Source organism: Aegilops tauschii, chromosome 1 (assembly GCF_002575655.3).
Source record: "Aegilops tauschii subsp. strangulata cultivar AL8/78 chromosome 1, Aet v6.0, whole genome shotgun sequence".
Taxonomy (NCBI): domain Eukaryota; kingdom Viridiplantae; phylum Streptophyta; class Magnoliopsida; order Poales; family Poaceae; genus Aegilops; species Aegilops tauschii.
In genome coordinates, this window is record NC_053035.3 from 447,447,132 (window position 1) to 447,458,079 (window position 10,948).

Consider the following 10,948-nt stretch of genomic DNA (forward strand, 5'->3'; position numbering starts at 1 on the left):
CATTTGCTGTTTTTCAGTCATTTACCGATTTGTTTAGGGAGCTAAATGACGGTGAAATTGAAAGTCACTACAAAATGAACTCTGAAAATGTTGGAACTTGGCATGGTATCATCATTTCGCCCGCATAGCATGTGCAAAAGAGTAGAGATGGTCACGGCGAAAACTGGACGCACCTCGTGTATAAACTGGACAATCTCTTTCGGAGTATCAAGGTTTCGGACGAGAACTCATCTGTTACACGGGCACTTCAATGGTTTTTAAACTTATTTGAACTCTAGCCTATTTTTTGCGTTCAATATGCATCATTCAAAGCGACGTCATCAATTTCCAACACGTTCTAACATCATTTGCTGTTTTTCAGTCATTTACCGATTTGTTTAGAGAGCTAAATGACAGTGAAATTGAAAATCACTACAAAATGAACTCTGAAAATGTTGGAACTTGGCATGGTATCATCATTTCGCCCGCATAGCATGTGCAAAAGAGTAGAGAGGGTCATGGCAAAAACTGGACACACCTCGTGTACAAACTGGACAATCTCTTTCGGAGTATCAGGGTTTCGGATGAGAACTCATCTGTTACACGGGCACTTCAATGTTTTTAAACTTATTTGAACTCTAGCCTATTTTTGCGTTCAGTATGCATCATTCAAAGCGACGTCATCAATTTCCAACACGTTCTGACATCATTTGCTGTTTTTCAGTCATTTACCGATTTGTTTAGGGAGCTAAATGACGGTGAAATTGAAAATCACTACAAAATGAACTCTGAAAATGTTGGAACTTGGCATGGTATCATCATTTTGCCCGCATAGCATGTGCAAAAGAGTAGAGAGGGTCACGGCGAAAACTGGACGCACCTCGTGTACAAACTGGACAATCTCTTTCGGAGTATCAGGGTTTCGGACGAGAACTCATCTGTTACACGGGCACTTCAATATTTTTTAAACTTATTTGAACTCCAGCCTATTTTTGCGTTCAGTATGCATCTTTCAAAGCGACGTCATCAATTTCCAACACGTTTTGACATCATTTGCTGTTTTTCACTCATTTACCGATTTGTTTAGGGAGCTAAATGACGGTGAAATTGAAAATCACTACAAAATGAACTCTAAAAATGCTGGAAGTTGGCATGGTATCATCATTTCGCCCGCATAGCATGTGCAAAAGAGTAGAGAGGGTCACGGCGAAAACTGGACGCACCTCGTGTACAAACTGGACAATCTCTTTCGGAGTATCAGGGTTTCGGACGAGAACTCATCTGTTACACGGGCACTTCAATGTTTTTTAAACTTATTTGAACTCCAGCCTATTTTTGCGTTCAGTATGCATCTTTCAAAGCGACGTCATCAATTTCCAACACGTTCCGACATCATTTGCTGTTTTTCAGTCATTTACCGATTTGTTTAGAGAGCTAAATGACGGTGAAATTGAAAATCACTACAAAATGAACTCTGAAAATGTTGGAATTTGGCATGGTATCATCATTTCGCCCGCATAGCATGTGCAAAAGAGTAGAGAGGGTCACGGCGAAAACTGGACACACCTCGTGTACAAACTGGACAATATCTTTCGGAGTATCAGGGTTTCGGACGAGAACTCATCTGTTACACGGGCACTTCAATGTTTTTAAACTTATTTGAACTCTAGCCTATTTTTGCGTTCAGTATGCATCATTCAAAGCGACGTCATCAATTTCCAATTCTGACATCATTTGCTGTTTTTCAGTCATTTACCGATTTGTTTAGGGAGCTAAATGACGGTGAAATTGAAAATCACTACAAAATGAACTCTGAAAATGTTGGAACTTGGCATGGTATCATCATTTCGCCCGTATAGCATGTGCAAAAGAGTAGAGATGGTCACGGCGAAAACTGGACGCACCTCGTGTACAAACTGGACAATCTCTTTCGGAGTATCAGGGTTTCGGACGAGAACTCATCTGTTACACGGGCACTTCAATGGTTTTTAAACTTATTTGAACTCTAGCCTATTTTTGCGTTCAGTATGCATCATTCAAAGCGACGTCATCAATTTCCAACACGTTCTGACATCATTTGCTGTTTTTCAGTCATTTACCGATTTGTTTAGAGAGCTAAATGACAGTGAAATTGAAAATCACTACAAAATGAACTCTGAAAATGTTGGAACTTGGCATGGTATCATCATTTCGCCCGCATAGCATGTGCAAAAGAGTAGAGAGGGTCACGGCAAAAACTGGACGCACCTCGTGTACAAACTGGACAATCTATTTCGGAGTATCAGGGTTTCGGACGAGAACTCATCTGTTACACGGGCACTTCAATGGTTTTTAAACTTATTTGAACTCCAGCCTATTTTTGCGTTCAGTATGCATCTTTCAAAGCGACGTCATCAATTTCCAACACGTTTTGACATCATTTGCTGTTTTTCAGTCATTTACCGATTTGTTTAGAGAGCTAAATGACGGTGAAATTGAAAATCACTACAAAATGAACTCTAAAAATGCTGGAACTTGGCATGGTATCATCATTTCGCCCGCATAGCATGTGCAAAAGAGTAGAGAGGGTCACGGCGAAAACTGGACACACCTCGTGTACAAACTGGACAATCTCTTTCGGAGTATCAGGGTTTCGGACGAGAACTCATCTGTTACACGGGCACTTCAATGTTTTTTAAACTTATTTGAACTCCAGTCTATTTTTGCGTTCAGTATGCATCATTCAAAGCGACGTCATCAATTTCCAACACGTTCTGACATCATTTGCTGTTTTTCAGTCATTTACCGATTTGTTTAGAGAGCTAAATGACAGTGAAATTGAAAATCACTACAAAATGAACTCTGAAAATGTTGGAACTTGGCATGGTATCATCATTTCGCCCGCATAGCATGTGCAAAAGAGTAGAGAGGGTCACGGCGAAAACTGGACACACCTCGTGTACAAACTGGACAATCTCTTTCGGAGTATCAGGGTTTCGAATGAGAACTCATCTGTTACACGGGCACTTCAATGTTTTTAAACTTATTTGAACTCTAGCCTATTTTTGCGTTCAGTATGCATCATTCAAAGCCACGTCATCAATTTCCAACACGTTCTGACATCATTTGCTGTTTTTCAGTCATTTACCGATTTGTTTAGGGAGCTAAATGACGGTGAAATCGAAAGTCACTACAAAATGAACTCTGAAAATGTTGGAACTTGGCATGGTATCATCATTTCGCTCGCATAGCATGTGCAAAAGAGTAGAGATGGTCACGGCGAAAACTGGACGCACCTCGTGTATAAACTGGACAATCTCTTTCGGAGTATCAAGGTTTCGGACGAGAACTCATCTGTTACACGGGCACTTCAATGGTTTTTAAACTTATTTGAACTCTAGCCTATTTTTGCGTTCAATATGCATCATTCAAAGCGACGTCATCAATTTCCAACACGTTCTAACATCATTTGCTGTTTTTCAGTCATTTACCGATTTGTTTAGAGAGCTAAATGACAGTGAAATTGAAAATCACTACAAAATGAACTCTGAAAATGTTGGAACTTGGCATGGTATCATCATTTCGCCCGCATAGCATGTGCAAAAGAGTAGAGAGGGTCATGGCGAAAACTGGACACACCTCGTGTACAAACTGGACAATCTCTTTCGGAGTATCAGGGTTTCGGATGAGAACTCATCTGTTACACGGGCACTTCAATGTTTTTAAACTTATTTGAACTCTAGCCTATTTTTGCGTTCAGTATGCATCATTCAAAGCGACGTCATCAATTTCCAACACGTTCTGACATCATTTGCTGTTTTTCAGTCATTTACCGATTTGTTTAGGGAGCTAAATGACGGTGAAATTGAAAATCACTACAAAATGAACTCTGAAAATGTTGGAACTTGGCATGGTATCATCATTTCGCCCGCATAGCATGTGCAAAAGAGTAGAGATGGTCACGGCGAAAACTGGACGCACCTCGTGTACAAACTGGACAATCTCTTTCGGAGTATCAAGGTTTCGGACGAGAACTCATCTGTTACACGGGCACTTCAATGGTTTTTAAACTTATTTGAACTCTAGCCTATTTTTGCGTTCAATATGCATCATTCAAAGCGATGTCATCAATTTCCAACACGTTCTAACATCATTTGCTGTTTTTCAGTCATTTACTGATTTGTTTAGAGAGCTAAATGACGGTGAAATTGAAAATCACTACAAAATGAACTCTGAAAATGTTGGAACTTGGCATGGTATCATCATTTCGCCCGCATAGCATGTGCAAAAGAGTAGAGAGGGTCACGGCAAAAACTGGACGCACCTCGTGTACAAACTGGACAATCTATTTCGGAGTATCAGGGTTTCGGACGAGAACTCATCTGTTACACGGGCACTTCAATGGTTTTTAAACTTATTTGAACTCCAGCCTATTTTGGCGTTCAGTATGCATCTTTCAAAGCGACGTCATGAATTTCCAACACGTTTTGACATCATTTGCTGTTTTTCAGTCATTTACCGATTTGTTGAGAGAGCTAAATGACGGTGAAATTGAAAATCACTACAAAATGAACTCTAAAAATGCTGGAACTTGGCATGGTATCATAATTTCGCCCGCATAGCATGTGCAAAAGAGTAGAGAGGGTCACGGCGAAAACTGGACGCACCTCGTGTACAAACTGGACAATCTCTTTCGGAGTATCAGGGTTTCGGACGAGAACTCATCTGTTACACGGGCACTTCAATGTTTTTTAAACTTATTTGAACTCCAGCCTATTTTTGCTTTCAGTATGCATCTTTCATAGCGACATCATCAATTTCCAACACGTTCTGACATCATTTGCTGTTTTTCAGTCATTTACCGATTTGTTTAGGGAGCTAAATCACGGTGAAATTGAAAATCACTACAAAATGAACTCTGAAAATGTTGGAACTTGGCATGGTATCATCATTTCACCCGCATAGCATGTGCAAAAGAGTAGAGAGGGTCACGGCGAAAACTGGACGCACCTCGTGTGCAAACTGGACAATCTCTTTCGGAGTATCAGGGTTTCGGACGAGAACTCATCTGTTACACGGGCACTTCAATGCTTTTTAAACATAATTGAACTCCAGCCTATTTTTGCGTTCAGTATACATCATTCAAAGCGACGTCATCAATTTCCAACACGTTCTGACATCATTTGCTGTTTTTCAGTTATTTACCGATTTGTTTAGAGAGCTAAATGACGGTGAAATTGAAAATCACTACAAAATGAACAGCAGAAAATATATAATGCAGAAAAGAAAAAAACTATATAATTTTTTTTATATTCACAAAGAAACTAAATACAGCAAAAAAATTACTCGGAAATAAATAGAAGAAAATTATATGAAAAATTGTTGGGGCGCTGCCCGCTGGGCCTGCCAACCCTAGGGTTTGCAAATACAGGCCCAGAAGGGCTAGAAGGCTCAACGGGCAGCGCGCCAAAGTTAGGCCCAGAAGCCTGCTATAGAGAGGAGTTCGAGACAGCAGCCGCGCCGGGGCTTTTAAACTGGTGCGGGTGCCCGTCGGCTAGCGAGGTGGGACTAAACTTGCCCGCACCGCTCCTGCGCCAGCGCACACCTTTAGTACCGGGTCGTGGCTCCAACCGGTACTAAAGGGGGGCCTTTAGTACCGGTTGGAGCCACGAACCGGTACTAAAGGGGCAGTTTCCCGCCCTTGGCCTGGCGAAAATTGGCCTTTAGTATCGGTTGGTGGCTCCAACCGGTATTAAAGGCCCATCCTATATATATGGCACTTACGAAAAATTCAGTTTCATCGACCACCACTTCTTCTCCAACTACTTCGCGCGACATCGCCGCCGCCCTCGCCGCCCCCGCCGCGCGCCGTCGCCCCCTGTCGCCCGTCGTCGCTGTCACCGTTGTCGCCGTCACCGCCCGTCGTCGCCGTCACTGCGGTCGCCCTCACCGCCAGTCGTCGCCGTCACCGCCGTCGCCCCCGCCGCCCGTCGCCGCCGCCCCGTACCACGTCGCCGTCTCGATCGTGCCGTCGCCCCGGCCTGCCGCTCGTCGGCGCGCCGTCCCCGTCGCATCACCGTCTCGCGCCGCCGCCCGTATGCCGCCGCCCCCGCTCGTACACACACACACACACACACAGACACACACACACACACACATTGTTTTTACTTATTTTCTGTTTTCTGTTATTTAGATTAATGTTAGATAAATTACGTAGATAAGAATGTTAGAATGTTAATGTTAGATGAATTATATGGAAAAGATGTCAAATATTAATGTCAATTTTAGATGAATTAGCTAGATATTAATTAGGTATATATATGAGATTTGAACTAGTTGAATGAATATAACTAGTTTATTTTTAGTATGAAAATTAATAGAACAAGTTTATTTTTAGTAAGAAAATTTAGTTATATGAGATTATTTAAACTAGTTGAATTAATATAACTAGTTTATTTTTAGTAAATGCTTAGTTGAACTAGTTGAATTAGTAGAACTAATTTATTTTTAGTAAGAAAATTTACGTGTATGAGATTTGATGATCTAATTAAAATATTACTATATATATAGCTACTTTATATATTTTAGTAAGAAAATTAATAGAACTAGTTTTTTTAGTAAATTCTTAGTTGAATTAGTTGAATTAATAGAACTAGTTTATTTTTAGTAAGAAAATTTAGATATCTAAGATTTGATGATCTAATTAAAATATTACTATATGGAACTAGCTACTTTATTTTAGTAAGAAAATTAATAGAACACGTTTATTTTTATTAAATGCTTAGTTGAATTAATAGAACTAGTTGAACTAATAGAAGTAGTTGAATTAGTTGAATTAGTTGAATTAATAGAACTAGTAAGTGTTTAATGTTTCACCTATATGAACATAGGAAAGTCGTCTGACGACGAAAAAGATTTCATTAAGTGCGAATTCTGTGAAGACCAGCGCGGCCTGTGCGACAGAAATTTCCTTGTTGATGATAGGCGCTTCAGCATCAAGCTGGATGAGACCTTCGAAGTGGATACAGTAAGTCACAACGACAAGTCTTTTTTTGTAATTAAGCATGACTTATATATGCTTCATTTGCTTCAACTTATAATTTTAAACACTATTCTACTAGCGCATCCCCTGCCATGCAAGAATTTTTGTCTTGGATAAGATAGGTTTCAGTGCTATGGAAACTATGGAGGTAAAGAGAGTTTACCTGAAGACCGAGCATGCTGGTTATACTTTCAACGTCAAATTATACAATGCAGACACGTACACCTATTTTGAATGCAAAACTTGGCAAGCACTATGCAAGGCTTATGCATTTGAGCCTGATATGGTTATCACCTTTGATATTCGTCCGGAAGATGATATTGAAGGTAATAGGGACATCTGGGTCGATGTGCAGACGCTTCCAGTTCTACCATTATGTGAGTTTCTCAACCATATTTATGTCTTTGATATTGTTTATTCAAAAATAGTTGACAACTAATTTCTATTGACAGCTTATTTCCATTCAAGCAAACATGTCCGGCGCTTGGTAGACATGACCTACTACTGTCCCGGAGCTGAACTAAACTGCGAGGAGATAAGTCATTATGTTTCATGGCTTGAGGATCTTGATGCTGTTAAGAGAAATCATTTTCCTGAATTTGAAAATCTTAGTACTCAAAACGTGCGACCAATAGTGATCGTATTGAACTACGGTCACATGTATTTAGGAAAGATGGTAAGATTTTTACTATTAGTCCCCAGTGCATCTTTTGCATACATTATTTTTCAAGCTAAACTTTCATTGCTAAGTATATTAATTACTATACGATGTTCTTCAACAGGGACTCCCGATGACAGTTGTGCCTCAGTGGATCGAGACTAAAGGTCGCATGTCAATTGTTAGCTTACGGCCAAGATATCCTACAGTGCACATGAGTGCATTCAGGATTTCTGAAAGCGATGAATGCTTAATAGTGAAAGATTGGAGCAAAATTGTTAACGATCGCAGAGAAGTACTAGGGGGCAGCAATCAGAAGCGCAGCCCACGATTAGGAGACAGGTTCATCTGCATGCTCCAATATGATGAATCAGGAGAGCTATACATGTTCTATGCTATTTTACCTGAGAGAGAGCAGCATGAGTGATTTAGCTATTTATCATGCTCTTAGTACTTGTTGTCCTCTCATGCGTGTCCGTGTTCTTCGTCCTGAACTTAATCTCAAAGAGTGATTTGCTTTTGTGGTGTTATGAACGCTTATAATATCATGACCATGTTGAACTCGATGATACCTTCGCTAGCTAGTATATACTGTTGTTGGTGATGATATGATGCAAGAGTTTTTATATTAATATGATGATGATGATGATGATGAGTTATTATATCATTTATGAAAGAAACCGCATATTAGTTTCAACTGGATGGATCCTAGCTAAGTGATCAAGTATATGCCATATCCATATTACTTAGATCACTAAGTGATCAAGTAATATGGATATGGCATATACTTGATCACTTAGCTAGGATCCAGATGCATCCAGTCGAAACTAATCTGCGGTACTTTCACCTAATGATTTAACAACTCATTATAATGTAAAACAATCACTAAATTAAATTGAAAACACAAAACTAAAGGAAAAAAAAAATTAAAACCAAAACACACCCAAACATTTAGTACCGGTTGGTGTTACCAACCGGTACTAATGTCCTACACGCACCCGGGCCTGGCTCGTGCCACGTGGTGGCACGTTAGCGCCGGTTCGTGCCAAACTAGTACTAAAGGGGGGCCTTTAGTCTCCACTCCATAGTGCCGGTTGCAGAACTGGCACTAAAGGCCCTTACGAACCGGTACTAAAGGCCGGTTCTGCACTAGTGTATGTATGTAGTTTGGTTTTAATGTGATGATGAACTTGTATTAATTTGGTCCCTTATCTATTCATGATGTTCTGTAATGGTTTTTGACACACTTAATTATATATAATGCACGTAGATGAACCAGCAATGGATGTACGGTAACAGACGCACCTCCGAGTACATTGAGGGCCTCCATAATTTTCTCGCAGTGGCTGAGGCAAACAAGCAGAATGGTTTTATGTGTTGTCCTTGCCCTAGCTGTGGGAATACAAGGTCTTACTCTGACTTGAAAACCCTTCACACCCACCTTCTTTATAAGGGTTTCATGCCACACTATAATGTTTGGACCAAGCACGGAAAAAGAGGGGTTATGATGGAAGACAACAAAGAAGAAGAGGATGATGACAACTATGTGCCCCCTGAATACGGTGATGCTGCAACGGGGGAAGCTGAAGATCAGAGGAACCAGACGATGTGCCCGATGATGATCTTCGCTGGGTCATTGTTGATGCAAAGAGACAGTGCGAAAGTCAAAAGGAGAAGCTGAAGTTCGATCGCATGTTAGAGGATCACAAAAAAGGGTTGTACCCCAATTGCGAAGATGGCAACACAAAGTTCGGTATCGTACTGGAATTGCTGCAGTGGAAGGCAGAGAATGGTGTACCTGACAAAGGATTTGAGAAGCTACTGAAAATATTAAAGAAGAAGCTTCCAAAGGATAACAAATTGCCCGATAGTACGTACGCAGCAAAGAAGGTTATATGCCCTCTAGGATTGGAGGTGCAGAAAATACATGCATCCTCTACCGTGGTGCGTACGAGGATTTGAATGCATGCCCGGTATGCGGTGCATTGCGGTATAAGATCAGACGAGATGACCCTGGTGATGTTGACGGCGAGCACCCAAGAAGAGGGTTCCTGCCAAGGTGATGTGGTATGCTCTTGTAATACCACAGTTGAAACGTCTGTTCAGAAACAAAGAGCATGCCAAGTTGATGCAATGGCACAGAGAGGACCGTAAGAAAGACGGGAAGTTGAGAGCACCCGCTGACGGGTCGCAGTGGAGAAAAGTCGAGAGAAAGTACTGGGAGGAGTTTGCAGGTGACGCAAGGAACGTATGGTTTGGTTTAAGCGCGGATGGCATTAATCCTTTTGGGGAGCAGAGCAGCAATCACAGCACCTGGCCCGTGACTCTATGTATCTATAACCTTCCTCCTTGGCTGTGCATGAAGCGGAAGTTAATTATGATGCCAGTTCTCATCCAAGGCCCTAAGCAACCCGGCAATGACATTGATGTCTACCTAAGGCCATTAGTTGAAGAACTTTTACAGCCGTCGAATGGAAACGGTGTACATGTGTGGGATGAGCACAAACAGGAGGAATTTGACCTACATGCGTTGCTGTTTGTAACCATCAATAATTGGCCTGCTCTCAGTAACCTTTCAGGACAGACAAACAAGGGATATCACGCATGCACACACTGTTTAGATGACACCGAAAGTATATACCTGGACAAATGCAGGAAGAATGTGTACCTGGGGCATCGTCGATTTCTTCCGACCAACCATCAATGTTGAAAGAAAGGAAAGCATTTCAAAGGCGAGGCAGATCACCGGAAGAAGCCCAACATCTGTACCGGTGATCACATACTTGCTATGGTCAATGATTTACAGGTAATCTTTGGAAAGGGTCCCAACGGACTATCTGTTCCGAAAGATGTTGAGGGACACGCACCCATGTGGAAGAAGAAATCTATATTTTGGGACCTACCCTACTGGAAAGACCTAGAGGTCCGCTCTTCAATCGACGTGATGCACGTGACGAAGAACCTTTGCGTGAACCTGCTAGGCTTGTATGGGAAGACAAAAGATACACCGGAGGCACGGGAGGACCAGCAACGTGTGCATGAAAAAGACGGCATGCCTCCAAAACAGTATGAAGGTCCTGCCAGCTACGCTCTTACCAAAGAAGAGAAGGAAATCTTCTTTGAATGCCTGCTCAGTATGAAGGTCCCGTCTGGCTTCTCGTCGAATATAAAGGGAATAATAAATATGCCAGAGAAAAAGTTTCAGAACCTAAAGTCTCATGACTGCCACATGATTATGACGCAACTGCTTTCGGTTGCATTGAGGGGGCTTCTACCGGAAAATGTTCGAT